We start from the raw sequence: 8317 nt of genomic DNA, 5'->3' as shown, positions 1-8317 counted from the left end.
ATTGCACATATGAGAGCCTACATGGCCAATTATTAGCATGGAAATAACTCGCCAACGGAACTTCCATCGGCGATGACCTCGTAAAGAACGTGGCACCGCGTTCGAAACTTTATCGACGATATTTTTCACGGGCGCGTCATTCGAGAAGTGTTCGTTATGCCTGGCGTCATGGTGCCAGAAACCATCGAGGAGAGCGAAGGAAGGGCGAGAAATTTGAATTTTACGACTTTCTTTGAAGGAGGACGCCCTCTTTGCTCTTGCCACGCTTGCGCGACGCTTCTCCGCGACGATAAATTTCCACGCGACGCGCGCGCAGGCCGACGCGCGATTTTTACGAGCTTTCATTAAGGAGTGCCACGGAGAAGGAGAAGTCCTGGACAACAGAGAGAGGCAAGAGAGATCGGAGTACGAGCAGTGGAGATCTTTCGACGGCGCAGACGGCATTATTGTCCGCCATTTAAAAATAGAAACCGTGGCTCAAACGGAGCAGAGATACGTTTCCTGTGGGCGCACAGCTGGTGAAAAGATTCGGTTCGCTGTTTGTAGATCACTCAGGCAGGAGGTCTCACGATGTACAAATCAAAAATAGATCCCGTTAAGGTATTAACTAATATCGCCTTCATTGTTCAATTGCAAACAGTTTATGGATAACTTTCGGAAAGAAACGACTTTCTTCGAATTCGGTTTCTCAACAAAAAGGGAATTTATATATCTTTCATATTTATTAAAATTGTAACATATTTAAAAATATTATAACCTATATATATATATATCTTTCTCTGAATTTCACGAAATTTTATGAAATTTAACCCCTTTGCGCTGGCAACTGGTTCGCGGACCATAACGAGTGACCATATACAATAATTCGTCGCATTCTTTTACTTTTGAACTTGTCGGTATGATATCACTGGATAGAAATTATTAAGAAGTAATAATTTATTAAATTATTAAGAAGTAATATTTAAATATACTTAAAACTGAGAAAATATTGCAATTTGGGACAAAAAATTCTCGACATGCACGTCGTTTCAGCGCAAGAGATTAAAGAAGTGTTTGCGATGTTACAAGATGAACCCTTTGAACTCGATTTGTTTTCAATTGTTGCGCGTTCTTGCATTTATTTTAATGTACAACATGTGGAATTCAATACTTTTTCTTATTTATTTACTCTTTTTATCGTAGTGTAATTTATTTTTTACCATTTTTCAAGGTGTAACAATTTTTGAAACGATTTACAGAGGTGATGCAAATTTGTCTTGTCATCTCCGGCGTTTCGACAATCAACTAACCAAACGTTTAGAAGCAAAATTTCAATATAATAATTAATGACAAATTAAATTTTAACAACTTTAATAAATATGAGTTAAATTTTAATAATAATAAAATTTTGACAATTTTAATAAATATAAATTAAATTTCAATATGTAATCTTAAATTTTCCAAAAAGCTCAAATTGTAATTGTTACAGTCTAAATTGAAAATTATCGTAATTACAAATTGTAAATTTGATCAAAAATGTCAATTAAAGTTCAAAACTAAACCTAAACGCTCGTGCACCCGAAAGTACAAGTGGGAGGCTTGACAATCAAAACCGATCGAGAATCGAAACAACAAACTTTCCATTTCGAAATGGTTCTGTTTAATTTTCACGAGTAGCCAGTCTATGTCGTACGAGAGTAACTCGCGCGAGAAAGAGTAACGAGTCATTTAGGAGTTATTAGTTCCGCCTGGGAAACAGAGAAACACGAGAATAGGGTGCGAGCGAAGGCGCGAACGCAGCGAAGCGTGCCTCGCCTGCCCTCTTACGAATTCCCCTTAAACATCCCCCTGTGAATTCGGCCTAACAGAAGGAACTACGCCTGTAAAGTCGTCGCCTCCGCAAGATCTACAGTTCTCTGTTCGTACAATTGCCTCGACAAGAAGAATTCGACCGTTTCCAACTCCGTACCTCCGGTGTAATGTTTATGTAAACGTTTAGGGGACGTTAGGGGGATGTAAATATCGTTGACACAACAGATTCCGAATATCCACTATATCAGACGTTCGCACGAGATTCACGTGCGAAATGAGAATGATAAACAATTCAGAAGTGATAAAAAAGTGATGAACGTGTTAACTACTTGCGCTGACAACCGCAATTGCGGACCATAACGAGTGAAATAAATTTCATTATATTCATTATAAATAAAATTTAAGTTCCTATTCGTATTCATAAAACTATGTACATGCAAAATTACGGAAACTTATGCATGAATATTAACCCTATCCCTTGGCGATACATCCCTTGCGTAACAAAGCGCAATTTCCAGAAACACCGAGCAATGCAACGAGATACTACGAACAAACAAACGAAAGAGAGGAGAGAAATATCAGAGACGAAAACGAGATCCAGCCGCGTCGTTGAGATACCGAGCAATTAGCCAAGACATGGACCCGACGTACCCGCGGGAGAAACATTTCCCGATTTTTTGCCAGAGACAGTCGCGAAAGCTTCGAACTCGCGGTTTTTTCGTCCGGTTGTTAAATCGAGCGTCCCCGTGGCGAGGCTGGAATTCGCGAATCACGCCAACAAGGCGGAGGCGTTCTGCTCCGACTGATCTGCTAATTGGAGGGTGGTCACAATGCCGCTGGGGGGGGGGGGTTGCGCGGCAAATTGGGCTAACACAGAAGCAAACAGCGTGAAACGCCTATAAATACGCGGCACCATCTTCCGAGGAACGAATACACGCGGTGCACATTGTCGACATGCGTGTGCATATTTAAAGCTACCCTCACAAAATATAATATCTGTTGTTCATCGAGAATACTCGTTCGACGATACGATGGAAAGGAAAGAAATCTCTGTTGAGACAAACTTGTAAACACGGGACGAAATTAACTGGTTCTTTTAGTCGTTTTTTAAAAACATACACGTTCGAATTTTATATGTAGATAAACTTATGCAAACGTTCCAACTTATATATATATATTCGAATATAAAAAGTGGGTTTTTAATCGAATGTTCTAAAATAATTTGTTTCTATAGAATTTTTGTTATATACAGATTTTAAAACATCTGTTCCATCAGAACACTATTCCTAAACCATATATATTTGTATATAAAAATATCTGTTTTTGTAGAAAAAAGTGTCACGTTTAGAAATAGTGTTCTGATAGAACAAATGTTTTAGAATCTGTATATAACAAAAATTCTATGGAAACAAGAACATTCTATTTTAGAACATTCGATTAAAATTAAAAATCCACTTTTACATTCGAGTACTATTCATCAGTGTTCAATTCAGTGTCAATATTTGCCACAAATATTAAAAATTTTTTTAATATTTTCCGACAGAAAAATTTTCTAAAATTTTTATAAATATTTCTAAGTAAGTTCCATTCTGTCTGCAACTTTTATTTATCCGTTCTCACCGGGACAGTTGCAACGTAAGAACATTTTTCGACAATGTTCCACGATCCACGTTTCAAATGGGACCTGTTTAAAAGTTCCTTGACTTCTTAAATCCCTTGCTTGTAAAACGAAAAGGATATTACACGAGAACCGGAACAACTGCGTTTTTAATTATTCTTAATCCTTCTTTACTGAACCACGGTTCTTAATCCACCTTCAAGTGATCACGATTTCAGAACTAACTGAGAGATTACGGTCCATTAAATTTACCGTTTAATTTACCATTAAATTTTGCGTTTTACGAAAATGTTAAATTACAAACCTTCCACAATCCACGAGTTATTATTTAATCAAAATTACCTTCAGTACAGAACTCAAACTTAATTATTCTTTATTACTCTGACTCTCTACTATAACAGCAACATTTTTTCATTGTAATATATCATGTGTCGTTTTATATGGTTTTCCTTTCGTTTTGTATATGTTTAGTTTATTCTATTCTATTTTATAACGAGTAAAACTATTATGCGACAAGTAGCTTAGCTAAGTATTTTCATAGTAGATTACTGCTAGAAGTAAGTTGAAAGATTTAGTATTAGAAGATTACTATTATATCCATTATTTAATATTAGCAATTATGTCTAAGTAGAAGGTCCATAGAAGCAGTATGTACGAAAAACAAAAAGAAGGGGCAATTTGTAATCCAATAAGAAAACAATAAAAATCTATCTATGTGTCTGTAACAGCAACTTGATGCTACTTAATAGTAAAGAAAGAAAAATGCTGTTACGGTTTGCAAAAATGTTACAGCAAAAGGAAGAGAGAAAAATTCCACAACACGCGCGAAGTGTTTCAATTGAACGTCACGGTCGTGCTTGCCGATGAAACATCGGTTTCTAATAATCCACTTAACACGAAATGTTAATTCTCGACGACGAGAGGGGAGAGAGCTAGTTACGCGTGTGAACGACGCTTTAACGACGGTTCAGCCGGTTCAGGCGCTCGAGGGTGAAGAGGAGACGCCTGCTACTTCTCACCCTCGAGATACGGGTAGCGCGTCACGTTCCTATAATAAGTCCTTAACGACCTTTCTAAATGCAGTCGGTACCTTCACGACCGCTACCCACTATGTGACAAGAGCATCCATTAGTCGGTGGGGTTACGTGGCCACGTATCGCAGGGACGAAACAGCCACGACGAAGGGGAGGCTCCACTCTAACCGTGAAACGACAGAGACGAACATTTTCTTCTTCCTTTTTTTTTTTTTTTTTTTTCCTTCCTTCCGACTGATAACAGGAAACGCCTTGCCCAAAAGCCCCTGTCCCTTTGTGTTTTTATTTGTCATAATTGCTTGGCTGAAACAGTGAGAAACAACAGCTGCCGATCGATGTTAATACGTGGTTGGACTCTGCGGATATCTGTGCTCGTTTGTTAAGTTTTTGCCACACGTAGCTATTTTAATACCTCAGGGAGTACTATGCTTTGGAAATTTTATTGAATTTTTCGTTCAATATTATACGTTTGATATTAACATTTTTTTTTTTTTTTTTTCAAAAATGTACATAAAAATTCGCAGTTTTGTTACATGTGAAATACTCGAAACGTGTATTTTTGTGTTCTAACGAACAGTGCTAACGCTCGATAAAATATTATTATTAAATATTATATATAAATGTATTAAATATATATATTAAATATTATATACAAATATATTAAATATTATATATAATTATTATTAAATTTGAATTTAAATTATTAAACATTATTAAATATTGTTAAATTATTGTTAAAAACCCACACGTTCTGTTCGTCACAGTAAAATGTAATGTGAAAGAGAGCCATATGCGAAGAGGCAGGTTGCAGGTGCACCTGTGTGCACCACGACAATAATTCAAGGTATCGGGGCGGTGCTCGGCTCGGGAGGCACGACCGAACACGAAGGTCGTGGAGAGACGCGAGAAATGATAAATTACGATCCGACTCCCGTTCGAGCTCATCGGTCCGCGTCAATTATTTCAAGAAACAAAAGTTCTCGGGGGAGAGGAAGGAAGGAAAGGTGGGTGTACCAGAGGCGAGTTGAATCCTCCAGGATGCGCTGCGGCAGTATTTCAATCGCCCTGCGGCGGTGGTGCTGCCAACCCCTGCAACATCGTGAAAAACTCGGCCCCGAGACTCGCAGCATTTCGCCGAAAGTTTTCAAGTGGAAACGAGGAAAAGTCGTGAATTGAAAAAAAGAAAAAGAGAAAGAAAAAGAAACAGACTGAGGACGAAACGGAGATAAAACGGTGCCAAGACGTTTCTACGTAGCTACTGTTGCGATGAACTTTTATAAAGATTGTCAACGAACGTGTACTCGATGAAAACGGAAATACAATGCTGGAATTTAATACGATATATATAGGTATTATATAGACATTGCCTATAATGGGTGCTTGTAGTTTCATTTGATTGAAAACATTTCTTCAGGGTTGTTTGTTCGAATGTACTAAAGGCTCGTTAGTTTGTGAAATTATTTTCGACTATTTGCTTTTAAAATTATTATCAAAGTGTTATAATTATGTATTTGTATTTCGTTTGTAATTATTTTAAATAAAAGATATATATAGATATAATTATAATTATATATTAGCTATATAGTACATATAGTATATATAGCTCAGCTATACTATATATAAATCTATATATACTATAGCTATACTATAATAAATATATATATATACTATAGCTATATAAATCTCAGTCGGTACTTCAGTTTTTGTGATTTTAAAACTTACTGTTCCAACTTTTTTATTAATAACAAGCATTGTCGAAAATTTATAAAAATTTATTTATACTTTTACAAATATATAATTATAGCCATATACAGCTATATTATGTAGCTATATATACTATATATATATATATATATTTATTTATTTATTTAGAGTTTTAAAACTTCGCTTTCGCAGAGAAGAAGAAGATACGAATATCACGATATTCTTCTGTTCTGTGGAAAATTCGATCGCTAGAACTCCGAATAGACAATTTCGAAGAGAAAGTTCAAGTCTCTACAACACCGTTGAAAAAAGTTGTGAAAATTCCATTGCTCGCTCTCGAGACAGTTGCTACAATGCAGGCAATCTCCTACACGCGATAGAACCGGGATTCTACGAATCAGAATGCACGCGAGACAGGTACCGTTACCTTTTAAAAGGCGTATTCATGAGTTACATCGTTTAGAATTGTCGCCAGACGTGAACGCCCACCAACAAACGCGGTGGCTGCCAGTACGAAAACAATTCGCCCCGTGATGATCAATCTATCAAACAAGGAATGTCCACTCGTAAACGATTAAACTTGCAGTTTTCACTGTAACATCTCGGCTGATCGTATTTAAAACAACGTTGACTTTCTCTCTCTCTCTCTCTCTCTCTCTCTTTCTCGGTTGAACTCGGTTGAAAAAGAAAAAGGAAAGGACACTGCCAGCTCATTCTTGAACTCTTACCATTCATCCGCGGAATGTCGCAATCGGTATGTCGTGGACTCATTCATAAAAATCCTGGTGAATGATCTCGAACGAGATAAAAACACGTACAAGATCTTTCTCTCTTTTTCCTCTTTTTGTAAAGAATCGAAAAGAATCATTGTAGAATATTTTCTCAGTCATTCTTTTTCAAAGTATGATTAAAAGAATGAAATGTCGCAAGAAAATTGTACACTGAATATTAACCTATATATAAGCTACTATGTTTTGGATATTTTATATATTTATAAAATATAAAATATAAATTTATATTTTTTATATTATTTTTATTATTTTTATTATTTATATACTTATAAAATATATAATATAAAATATATAATATATTTTTTATATTATTTTATATTATTTATATATTTATAAAATATAAAATATAAATATATATTATTTTTATATTTTGCATTCTGTAGGAATAAATGCATAAAAATCCGCAGTCTAATAGCAATTATAGAGAACTGTATTTAACTATATATAAAAATATATATAACTTTAATACATAATATATAATTCAATATATTATATACATATTTAACTATATTATTAAACAAAAATGAATCCTGTAACAATTTCGAGTAATTATCATAGAACATGGATATACATATATTTAACTGTATCATTAAACAAAAATGAACAAACAACTGTACTTATACAATCCTCCATTTCTTTTTTCAAGAAATTATCACAGAACGTTCTTATTTCTTTGAAATCACCTCGCAAAACCACGTCTCCACGCAAACACGTATACTCGCGGAAAAGTCAACGAGAGTTTTCGGCGTCGAGACGCAAACCAAATATCTCGCGTTCCAGAAATGCATGCTTCCAGCCATCCGTTCTATGGTTAGAATTCGCGCAGAGAGCGTCGGGCAGCAGGTAATCGAGTAGAAACGGAAGTTGGAAATCGGAGATCGCGTTTCTCCCATCCGGCGAAGAAAAAGAAGAGAGAAGAATCCGAGACGAGACGAGAAAGAGAGAGAGAGAGAGAGCAACCCTTACGCGGAATTTCGCACGCGACCCTGTTCGTGATCGCGAGGCCATCTTTATCGACTAAACACACGGAGCACACAACTGTGGCAACTGTACACACTGACCTTTCAGATTCAACCCGCGATGGCTGAGGACGGCGACTCGGGTCGCAGCGCCGAGAAAAGGTGAAAAGAGCAAGGGTGATAAGTTCATCCGTGGCCAACGCAAAACAATAGCGCCGAGGCTATTTAACCCCCATGTTCTCATTCCGTTTTGTATATATATATACGATTTAAAATGCGGTATGCGGTTTAGGCATGATGGAACTCCGCCGCATTTTAGCCGAGTGGCTAGGCAATTTTTAAATCAACACTTTGCAAATAAATGGATTGGTCGTGGAGGTCCTATTGCATGGCCTGCTCGTCCTCCGGATTCGAATCCAT

Source organism: Frieseomelitta varia, unplaced genomic scaffold (assembly GCF_011392965.1).
Source record: "Frieseomelitta varia isolate USP_RPSP 00005682 unplaced genomic scaffold, Fvar_1.2 scaffold_233, whole genome shotgun sequence".
Lineage (NCBI taxonomy): Eukaryota > Metazoa > Arthropoda > Insecta > Hymenoptera > Apidae > Frieseomelitta > Frieseomelitta varia.
Note: the sequence above shows the minus strand (reverse complement) of the source record.